The sequence below is a fragment of the Paramisgurnus dabryanus genome, chromosome 17 (assembly GCF_030506205.2).
Source record: "Paramisgurnus dabryanus chromosome 17, PD_genome_1.1, whole genome shotgun sequence".
NCBI classification, from domain to species: Eukaryota; Metazoa; Chordata; class Actinopteri; order Cypriniformes; family Cobitidae; genus Paramisgurnus; species Paramisgurnus dabryanus.
Genome location: NC_133353.1, coordinates 151,886 through 164,155, shown reverse-complemented (window position 1 = coordinate 164,155; position 12,270 = coordinate 151,886). Strand labels below are relative to the sequence as shown.

The 12,270-nt window shown below is 42.3% G+C and overlaps 1 protein-coding gene across 1 annotated transcript in view; it reads right to left on the bottom strand.

Moving 5' to 3' along the window:
- chrm3a (cholinergic receptor, muscarinic 3a) overlaps positions 1-10,687 on the bottom strand; it is a 166,778-nt gene extending 156,091 nt beyond the window's left edge. Inside the window, exon 1 of the mRNA XM_065297359.2 lies at positions 10,481-10,687. The gene's annotated coding sequence lies outside the window, so the exon portion shown is untranslated. The remainder of the gene's footprint in view (positions 1-10,480) is intronic.
- Positions 10,688-12,270: the final 1,583 nt, after the last annotated feature.

Here is a 12,270-nt window from a genome sequence, read left to right as displayed (position 1 = left end):
ACTCTTCGAGGAGGGTGGGGAGCCGCGTGTTCCCCACGGTTCTGGCCCCGCTGCTGCCGAGGCAGAGCGGAAGCTGCGATCGTGGGGATCACAACTAGATCTCGCGGACGAGCTTGAGACGGGTCTCCCCCTTTCTCAGCCTTCACCCGCGGGATCTAGTGCCCCGTCTCTGGATTCGGAAGCACGCGCTGCGGTTTCTTCCGCCCAGGGTGGGAGCCCAGATTTGCATTTATCGTCGTCCGAGGAAGTCGATATTATGTCTGTCGACGTGGTGGACGCTGAGGAGCCTTCTCATTCGTCCCCCGCGTTCGATGATTTGATGGAGGTTGTTACTAATGCCGTGGCTCGCTTAAAATTAGACTGGCCGGCGGAGACTCAGAGCGCGCGTCCTCAGAGTATGTTAGATGAGCGCTTTTTAAAACAGAAACCTCAACCTTCGCGGCGCAACATGCCTTTCTTTCCTGATCTCCACAGCGAGCTGTCGAGATCATGGAAAGCTCCGTATTCAGCCCGTGTTCATACCCCTCACGCCACCATGTATTCCAACATTGTGGGGATGGGTGAGCACGGATATTTAACGATGCCCCGGGTGGAGCAGACGCTTGCGAGCTATCTCTCCCCCGCTGCGGCGTCATCATTAAAATCGCCTTCGCTTCCCACGAAACCGGTTAGGTTAACCTCATCTTTAGTGGGTAAAGCTTATAAGTCTGCAGGGCAGGCTGGGGCTTCACTGCATACCTTAGCTGTCTTACAGGCGTACCAAGCAGAACTGCTTAAAGATTTAGGTGCTCTTGATTATAGGGCTGCTGGGCGGGAGCAGCCATCGACATCATATAGAGCATCGCAAAAGCATAGTGTTGCCACTCGTGGTCCCCCTCAAAAAAAAAAAAAAAACTGGGGTTCGGGCGGTCGCGCTCAGACATCATCCAAGCAGAAAACAGACCTGAGGGCTGTTATTATGGCGAGGAAGGCGTCGGCTAAAAGAAGTCCTGAGGGACGTAGTGTCATATTTCCGAGGGCAGCCCCCAATCGGGGAGAGCCGGCAGTCACCTCACAACACGGTGCCCGTCTCTCCTCGATGCCCTCGGGATGCCAGTGTGTTAACCCCGCCGCGGTGTGTGTTTCGGGGCACAGCGGCTTCATATTCTTGTGTGACTCGTGCGCGGGGCACGCAACACCTCTCTCCGAGGAGGGAGGCATTAATATCACCCAGGTTGAACCCTGCCAGTTTGGTTCAGGGCACCGGGAAAAGTTTAAGCAGTACACAAAAAGCCAGTCTCGAGAGGCTGGTCCCCCTTATAGAAACTTTGGCAGCGTGGAAACTCCTGCCAAACGTGTCTCAGTGGGTTCTGCAAATAATAGAAAAGGGCTACAAAATTCAGTTTTGCAACCAGCCACCCCAATTCAACGGCGTGTTATCTACCATAGTGGGTGCTGGGCAGACTCTAACAATGGAACAAGAAGTAAAAACTCTCTTGTGCAAGGAAGCCATAGAATGTGTTCCTCCTCACAACAGGGAGTCAGGGTTTTACAGCCACTATTTCATAGTTCCAAAGAAAGACGGGGGGTTACGTCCGATTTTAGATCTACGTCATCTGAACCGGTCTGTTGCAAAACTAAAGTTCAAGATGTTAACTATACAGCAGATCGTCACACAAATCAGATCCGAGGACTGGTTTGTGACGATAGATCTAAAAGACGCGTATTTTCACTTATCTCTCCTCCCGCAACACAGGAGATTCCTGAGGTTCGCCTTCGGGGGCGTGGCTTACCAATATCGGGTTCTCCCTTTCGGTCTATCTCTGTCACCCCGTACATTTACAAAGTGCATGGATGCAGCGCTGGCTCCATTACGACTCCGGGGCATCCGTGTCTTAAACTACATAGACGATTGGCTAATTTTAGCCCAATCAGAGAGTATGGCAGCGCAGCATCGAGATGCTGTGCTGACCCACATGAGAGAACTGGGGTTAAGGCTAAATGCAAAGAAAAGCATGCTCTCTCCAGTACAGAGGACAGCTTTTCTGGGCGTTATATGGGATTCAACGACAATGCAGGCACATCTGTCCCCTGCTCGTGTGGAATCCATTCTTTTGGCTGTAGGCAGAGTGAAGTTAGGCCAGTCACACACTGTAAAACAATTTCAGAGGTTGTTGGGGCTCATGGCAGCAGCGTCCAATGTGATACCCCTTGGGCTGCTTCACATGAGACCGCTACAGTGGTGGCTCAAAACCAAAGGGTTTTCCCCGAGGGGCAACCCGTTCCGTCTGATCAAGGTCACGCGCAGATGTCTTCGTGCCTTAGATCTTTGGAAGAGACCATGGTTTCTCTCCCAAGGACTGATGTTGGGGGCTCAGTTCCGTCGAGTTACGCTGACAACGGATGCTTCCCTCACAGGCTGGGGAGCAACTATGGGGAGCCATCTGGCTCATGGATTATGGGGGGCCAGACAGCTCAGCTGGCACATAAATTGCCTAGAGATGATGGCAGTGTTCTACGCCCTGAGATGTTTCATCCCTCACCTGCGGGGCCATCACGTGTTAGTCCGGACAGACAACACGTCGGTAGTCGCGTACATCAACCACCAGGGGGGTTTGCGTTCACGCCCTTTGTACAAATTGGCGCGGCATATCCTTCTGTGGACACAGGGGAAGTTGCTGTCCCTCAGAGCAGTGTACATTCCCGGGTGTCTGAATCAGGGAGCAGACGTCCTGTCGAGACAGGGGCTGAGGCCCGGGGAGTGGAGGCTCCACCCTCAGGTGGTGGAGTCCATCTGGACTGTTTGCGTCCAGAGAGACGACACACTGTCCGCTATGGTTTTCTCTCACACATCCAGCACCGCTGGGTCTGGATGCCATGGTTCAGCCATGGCCGAGGCTACGGCTGTACGTTTTTCCCCCGATCGCTCTGCTCCCGGGAGTTCTGGAAAGGGTTCGTCGCAACAACGTCCGCTTGTTGTTGGTTGCCCCACTCTGGCCGAACCGAATATGGTTCTCGGACCTGGTGTCCCTCCTCGACGGCTCACCTTGGGAAATACCCGTCAGGAGGGATCTCCTCTCTCTGGCGGGTGGCTCGATTCTTCACCCCCGCCCAGAGTTATGGAAACTGTGGGTCTGGCCACTGAGGGGGCCAGACTCATAGAATCTGGTCTCTCAGCTGAGGCTGCTGAGACCATTCTTCACTCCAGAGCTCCCTCCACGAGGAAGCTTTATGCCTTTAAATGGAGAGTCTTTACTTCCTGGTGCAGCAAACACCTGCATGACCCTGTGAACTGCCCAATTGGTACAGTCTTGGAGTTTCTGCAGGAAAAGTTCACCGCAGGGTTATCTCCTTCTACACTGAAGGTGTATGTGGCGGCCATCTCGGCTTACCATGTTCCTTTGGTCGGGCAATCCCTTGGGAGAGACCCGCTGGTGGTTCGCTTCCTTCGTGGCACTCGGAGGCTGAGGCCTGTAGTCCGACCCAGGGTCCCAGCTTGGGACCTGGCCGTTGTGCTGGAAGGTCTGTCCATGGCTCCGTTTGAGCCCATTGAGACCGTTCCAGTCAAGTTTGTGGCACTTAAGACAGTACTTCTGTTGGCAGTCACTTCTCTGAGGAGAGTGGGTGACCTTCAGGCCCTGTCGGTCTCCCCTACGTGCCTTGAATTCGCACCGGGGATGGTTAAGGCTTTCTTGTACCCAAGGCCCAGCTATGTGCCTAAGGTACCGACTAATGTGCCACGACCTGTCGTACTTCAGGCCCTCTGTCCTCCCCCATTTAGGGATAGGAATCAGGAAAAGCTTAACTTGGTGTGTCCAGTGCGAGCACTGGATGCCTATGTTCACAGATCTTCTTTGTGGAGGAGGTCTGAGCAACTGTTTGTGTGCTTTGGCTCGCCCAAGAAAGGCCTGCCGGCGACCAAGCAGACACTCAGTAAGTGGATAGTTGAGACTATCTCTCTGGCTTATGAGACCACTGGACGGCCTTCACCTATCGCCGTCAGGGCTCATTCTACCCGGGGTATGGCAGCCTCTAAGGCCTTGTGGCTAGGGGCTTCAATGCAGGATGTCTGTGATGCGGCAGGCTGGTCCTCTCCGCTCACATTCGTTCGGTTTTACGAGTTAGATGTTGGTGCTACGCCTGGAGCCCAGGTGCTCATGTCTTAAGCTGTGCGCGTTTTTACACACAGACAGGCATTTGGTAGTATGGTGTTTTGGTACATCGTTCCCATAGCGTAGCTTCGGCGACGCAGCTCGAGTTCCCTCGAAGGGGAACGTCTCGGGTTACGAATGTAACCATTGTTCCCCGAGAAGGGAACGAGACGCTGCGTCTCCCTGCCATACTCCCTGCATCCCTGTCTCGCCTTGCTTCGGCACAATTTAGCTGAAGTTGGCTTGCTGGGTGCTCTTTTTATAGCTTCCTGGTTCCCACGTCACCCGCCTATGACGTGTCACTTGACCATTGGACTGATTTGACATACGTGCTTCAGACGCAATCACGCAGAGGGCGTTCCCATAGCGTAGCTTCGGCGACGCAGCGTCTCGTTCCCTTCTCGGGGAACAATGGTTACATTCGTAACCCGAGACGTTTTGCACATATAATAAATAGCAAGGGATTATATATGCACACAACCAAAGAAAATGCTGTGAATGGACTCATTGTTTAGAGTAGGACCTAAAATAAAAGATGGTGTATCATTTGTGGCTATATGTGCTATCTGAGGCAGTCCACACTCAAGTTTCCCATATGTTTACAAAAGACCATTTTTTACCTTATTATTCATTCGATGATTGTTGGATATGTGTTGAAATTAGAACAAAAATAACGCTGTAGCCTTATTCCTGAGAGTGAGAGCTTTCATTTGATATAAGACTTGCCCATGTTTGTCATTTTTGAAAAATATGAAATATGTAAATATTAAATGATATAATAAAATATTGGGGGGGTGATAGTGTAAATTAAGTGTAAATAACTTTCTTACAGTAAAAGATGTGTCAAAGTGATGCATATCTGCAGAAAGTAGAGACTCTAAGCTTTCAAACAGTATCTCATATGTGTTACTGGGGTCCATGACGGAGCATCAAAGATTAAAAGAATATTTTATATTAAGTCAAAATACGAAATTCTGGACCCGGGACAGGGTCCTCAGGGTTGAAGAGGTTAACACAATCTCAGGCTAGTTTACGTATTCTCATTACCGAAATAATTAACCTCATTTCCGAAACCTATGTATCATTACCGCAACAGATGCTTATTAAATGTTAATTTAATTACAGTTTTTCTCAGTCGCTTTGGTACAATTCTCAGATCAGAATTGAAATTCTCAAAACTGCTTGTTCAATTCTCACATCATTGTGTCACTTGTGCACATCAAAAAAGCAGTTTCTCATTTCTTTGAACAAGTTGCAAATGCTTTGGTACATCCATGCAAATGATTATGTACAATTCTCTGCTTTTTCCTACATTATCAGTTGCTTATGTCATGTTGATCAAAATGTATTATAATGGGTCTCTGTTGAATAGTCTCACTCCACACAACATTTAGGCATTGGTTCATAGTATAAGTCTTTACTTGCAAAATGGTTGAACAAGTTCTCATAATACAGGGTTTGGTCAAACATATTTCCATACATTTCCATTAGACGTTTTTTTCTAAATCTGTCCTGAATTGGTAAATTGCTCGCAGGTGAATTTTGACTTTCTCTAACAGACAGAAACGTCCCCCAGCAAGCAAAAACCGAGACGTTGAAATGATGGCTAACTATAGACCCAATAGTAACCCACTTCTACCCTAAATAACCTTGAATTTGGTTACATGCCATTTTTGCCAAAATAACTTGATGATGTATGATATTCCAACATGTAAGCAAAGTCAACAAGTGTTCAAGGTGTTTGCTTTCATTTCTTCTACAAGTATACACATCGTCTATTCTTGGGTCATGGTTAGACGTCTATTAGACTTTTACTGGCAGCCAAAATTTAGCCTTGTTTTAGCCAAACATGCTTGCTGGGTCAGGAGGTGGAAGAGTTTTCCCTAAAGATATTGTCCCATGTTCACATTTCTACTCTTATGTTATGCAGTGCTGTCTTTTCCTTTCTGTATCATTATGACATGGTCTGTCAACCAATTACAGTACAAACAGTAAAAGCGTAAATGTAAATTTTGTCCAGTCTCTTGCAATCAAACTCCCACATAACTTAGACTAAGGTATAACTTACAATTTACAAAATTGTCATCAAATCTTTAGCCATAGTTTACATCAGAACATCCCTCCAGAGTAAACTGTTATAATGACAACATGACTAAACAATTTGACTGTCTTATCCGTACACAATGACACAAGGACTTGTTATTCTGATGGCACTGACATGTTCATTGACACAGATATTTAATTTTGAGAGATGAACTAAGGATTTTGAGTAAAAGAGTGGCTTTTGCAGGTTATCCATGGTGTTTTGCTATTTGTACGAATTGTTTTAAGAAATGCACTTACTGTTTTGCAAATTGTGAGTATAATTCGAGAAATGTACCAAAGCGACTGAGAAAAACTGTAATAGAAGCATAATACTTTGATTTTAAATGCATGTGCAGAATCTCCAAATTATGTTCTTTCAGGTTTGTCATGTCATTTTGAAAATGTGTCAGGTTTCTTCGAAATATATAAAAAAAATTGTTGTAAATTGTGGAAGGTGTTGCGGTATATGAGCTAAATAAAACAAAATAAAAAAACCGTTAAATTTAAAATAAATATTATTTCAGAATTTCAATTTACTGTGCATGACTATTAATAATCAATTTTTAAAAATGTGAAAATATATTAGCTTTTCTAACAGTGTTGATGTTTTCTGACTGTTGCGGTAATGAGATTTTTTAGGACTTATTTTTGAAATTATGTTACAAAAAGTGTTAAATGATAAGTAAACGTTTTTAAATTAATGTTCCCATATACTTCAGACTTTGTTTCTAATGTCTGGTGGGAAAAAAAGTAAATTTAAGCAATTTTTACATTTTCATGCTTGACATTTTTACAACCAAGTTTTCGTGAGAATCACCCGGATAGATAGACAGGCAGATACTGTATACAGATGGATAGATACACAGATATGTAAATGGATAGATTGATGGATAGATAGACAGGCAGATATAAAGCCAGTTAGACATACAGATGGATAGATAGACAGACAAATTGATAGATTGATGGATAGACAGGCATGTATACAGACAGATAGACATACAGATGGATAGATAGACAGACAAATGGATAGATTGATGGATAGACAGGCAGATATACAGACAGATAGACATACAGATGGATAGATAGACAGGCAGATATAAAGATGGATAGATAGACAGACAAATGGATAGATTGATGGATAAATAGACATGAAGATATACATACAGTTGACATACAGATGGATAGAGAGACAGGCAGATATACAGACAGTTAGACATACAGATGGATAGATAGACAGAAAAATTGATATAGACAGGCATATATACAGACAGATAGACATACAGATGGATAGATAGACAGACAAATGGATAGATTGATGGATAGACAGGCATATATACAGACAGATAGACATACAGATAGATAGATAGACAGGCAGATATACAGATGGATAGATTGATGGATAGATAGACAGGCAGATATACAGATATACAGATAGATAGATAGATAGATAGATAGATAGATAGATAGATAGATAGATAGATAGATAGATAGATAGATAGATAGATAGATAGATAGATAGATAGATAGATAGATAGATAGATAGACAGACAGACAGACACATTAATATACTGATGGATAGATAGACAGGCAAATATATAGACAGTTAGAAACATTTACAGATTAATAGCCACAAAGACAGACAGACCGAAATATAAATACTGTAGACAAAAGGACAGATGTAGAGATAAACTGGTGACGGATAGACAAGCAGATCAATTGAAGGATAGACAGACCACTGGACAGACACATGGAAATATAGACAGATGGACACATAGATAGATGGATAGACATACTGACAGACAGACAGACAGACAGACGGATAGATAAATAGATGGAAATACGTACTGATAGACAGAGAGAACAATAGAAAGACAGACAGGCAAATGAACGGACAGAATGATGGACAGATAGACAAACAGACACATAGATGGATGGACGGATCGACAGACAGACGGCATAGCAATTTTAACAAATAAAATACACAGTAAAATAACCACTATGACACATTAAGATGTAACATTACAGGTCTTCTGTTATATTATGTTTATTTTCAACGTGTAAGTCAAATGTAACACGATGATTCACAAAGCTGTGAAAACGGACTGCAGCATGTCTATGTGAGAGATAAAGTGACAGACAGAGAAAAGTGTGTGCGTGTCTGTGTAGGCATGCAACTGAGAAGAGAGAGAAATCAAAAAGAAGAAGAAATATAAGATAAAATGAGCTCAGGAAGAATAAGAGGTCAGACGAAACTTTTAGGGATCACTTCACTGCTAGAAGTCGTTTTAAATCCCTTCTTATAAGGGCATAGCGCACTCTACGGCATGGCTCTTTATTCGTTCCTTTAATCTGATTCTCTAGCCAATTCGCTTACACAGAAGTACATGCACAGCCCCCTTTTCCAAAGGCAGTAATGAACACACTGTTCCTTGTTGGCATTTTTATATTGTTAAGGACAGAACAGCACTGATAAAACATAGTGAATTAAACATGAGGCGTCCATTACTATTTGAACGAAGCATGCAGTCTGTCCGGACACGTATGTTACATGCCCGATTAAAAATGTATAAAACACTTTGTGCTGGTGCTGCTATACTGGCATTTGCACTTTACTGTAATACTGGCTTTCTCTTAAATAATGTCAAAGGTGATTTTAAAATAATGCCAGACACCTGCTGAAATTCACTAAGGGCGTACTATTGAGTCCCTGTAGCTCAAATGGTAAAGCAATTAGCAGTGCAAAGGTCACGGGTTCAATCCCAGAGAGCTCACATATTGATAAAATACGGAATGCCAATCGGATGCATAAATGTATACTAGATTATATGTGGGGAAGTTGCCAGTATATTTGGGTATGGCTATAAAAGTATAAGCTTTGATTCAAAAACTCAATTATGGCTATTTTCTTCAGCATTAATTATACATTTATGTTTCGCAGTGTCAAATCGTCTTAAATTATTTAAGTGAATTATATCAAACTAAAATCAAAAAACAATTCAAGGACTATGTCCTAATAATGACGAAATTGTGTAAACATTTTGATTTGTATATTTTGACCATATTTTTAACTGTGTTGTCAGGAAAAGGGTGTTTTTCTTATAAATGTCACGTCTGGACATTTGTGCTGGAGTCAACCAGCCCCTGCTTTCCCTACAGCTATGGCCAACCTATAAACTACTGTGGATCAAAATCATAAACACACATACACACAGAGAAATGCATCACATGAAGTTAGTGGATAAACCCTGCTCAATCTACTGTGCAAAATGGCACAGCACTCCTACTTTTCTGTGCGTGCATCTGATCATAAAGATTAAAGCAGAGTCAGTCTTAAATTTCTTATGGGAGAGTGCATTGACAGGCATCAGATTAAAGTCAAAACATTTCTTTACTGCGCCCCCGCCCTCCGCTGCCATCAGTTTCATCTTCTGAACGCTCGCCACCCTGTGAGCAAAAGCGCGCACGAACTTTCACAGCATTTAAGAGACGTTTCATGGCTCGGGGACGCGACAATTTTAGGTCGCCCGTTAAATGCGCCCTCGCTTTCTCGAAACAAACAAAACACCGGCGGGTGAGCGCGTCTGCCACCCGAAATTCATCAATCCAACATCTCTCCCGCGAGATCGTTCAACACCACAGATGCTCGCATTATGGTCACAATTCATAATAATGTAGCAAAGGAAAAAGATGCGATGATTAAGACAGTATACCTTCAAACACATCCACAGCATTTAATTTTAAAAAAGAGGTTTTGTATATCATGCCAACCATATCGGAAATATCCATGGTTTAATCATAATGAAAGTGTAGTGACAATTGGATTTTATTTATTTATTTATTTTTTAAATTGTAATCTTTGTTTTGTATACTATAAATCTATCCAGAAGAAGGATATTAACGAAAGTGAATTAATAAACCGTAGTAAATACCGTAGTATTATTTAATACTGGTAAGTTTCAAAAACACTTGCATCTACATGTAGATTTTACAACAATTTAATATAGAAATGCTAAAGTATACTACAGTTTTTTATGTTGCTAACTACACATTATATTATATTACATTATAATAATTATGGTTTCACTAAAACTGAAAAAAAAAATATGGTTACTAAGAAACAAATGAAGAAAAGGAAATCCCAACAGGATTTAGGCGCACATTCAAGTTTACTCAAACAAATCTGAAACTGCACAAAACAGCTTTATACCAAGCATGCAGAAATTCTTGGCGGTAATTCCCATTATATGGTTGTAAATACATCTTACCTCACTACATAGAGTTCACACACATGAAGGTGCACACTGGGAATAACTTGCTCTTGTCCCTTGTAGTATTTTGGTAGATCCGTTTAAAGCGCACAGATCCTCTCCAAAAAAATAAACTGACAGGCTTTTGCTCGGACGTTTGTTGCGGTCTGGACGCTCGCGTGCTGCTGATTCTTCTATCTCTCTGGTCATTAACTGCCAGGCCAACGGAATCTCCCGGAGCTCACGAGAGGAAGGCGTGACGAGAGGAAGGTGTATGGGCGTGATTGGCTAGAGTGTCCGTGACGCTCCAGCAGGTGGCAGAGCCCTCATATATAACAGTCATTCAGAAAGCACGAGCACAGCACACATTCACAAACTGCGCAGACTTGTAGAGGAGACTTCTCTCTGAGAATTTGACGTGCACGTATAATGAATGTATTGACATATTGTAAACGCACATGATCAAAAGTCCTGAATTGGACATTTTAATTAAATTTAAAAACCAGACATCAATAAGCAGTGGCAAGAAGTCTACAGTTCATGTCAAACAACAACCAAAACAAAATAATTAGTTTTTATATTACGTAACAAAGGTTTGTGCTAGTTTGGTACTGAGATATTAAAGTCACCATGACATCAAAATGAAGATTTTTGGCTAAAAAATATGTTAGCCTTAATGATATAAAAGAGTGTGCTCCAAATCATTGCAAAAAATATAATTTAATTAGAAGATAAGCATTCAAAACTTACAGTCCTTTAACTTCTGCCAAAACAGATCAATGACTTCCATGACTGCACTCAAGTTCATAACATACTATTTATCTTCCTTTTCTTTTTTGTAATGTTTCATTATTCTTAAAGGGGACATTTCACAAGACTTTTTTAAGATGTAAAATAAATCTGTGGTTTCCCCAGAGTGCATCTGTGAGGTTTTAGCCCAAAATACCTGTAGATAATTTATTAAAGGGGACAGAGAATGAAAAAACATTTTTACCTTGTCTTTGTTGAATAATGGTAGTCTACCCGCATTCACGAACATACAAAAAGTGCTAGACATGCTAAACATCTCAGTCTCATAGAAATTCCTCTTTTAGAAATGTCAGCTAGAAAACGGCCCAATCTGAAAAACTGATGCTTATGACATCACAGGCATCTCACTGCCCCTCCACTTTAAAATAATTGGCTACATTTTTTGAGTGGCAGCAAAGTCAGCCAATCAGTAATGAGATTGCATGTTAAGCCAGTAGGGGGAGCCAAATAGGTGCAAAACCACTTGTTTAAAATCCCCCACCCTAATAGAGCTATCTGAGAGAGGTTTTTAAGAAGCTTCTAAGGCATTACAGACCCAACAAAAAATGTTTTGTCTACATGTCACATCACAGAACAAGGATAAATACCCCGTTCAATCATTCTATGTCACCTTTAAAGCATGTGAAAATTACCACTTTGTAGATGTGAGCAAAATGTGCCATTTTTGGGTGTGTTCTTTAAAATGCAAATGAGTTGATCTGGTTAGATTAAGGGGTCGTATCCCCTTCTGACATTACAAGGGGAGCCCGATTTTAATTATTGAAAATTTTCACGTGCTTGCAGATAATGGTTTACCAAAACTAAGTTTCTTACTTGATCTTTTTTACATTTTCTAGGTTGATAGAAGCACTGGGGACCCAATTATAGAACTTAAATATGAAAATGTAAAATATCCATGATATATGTCCCCTTTAAAAACATTCATTCATTTATTCGTTCATTTTTTAAACGGTTAGCTGCACTTATAATCATAATCTCATAAATAATGTATGGGGATT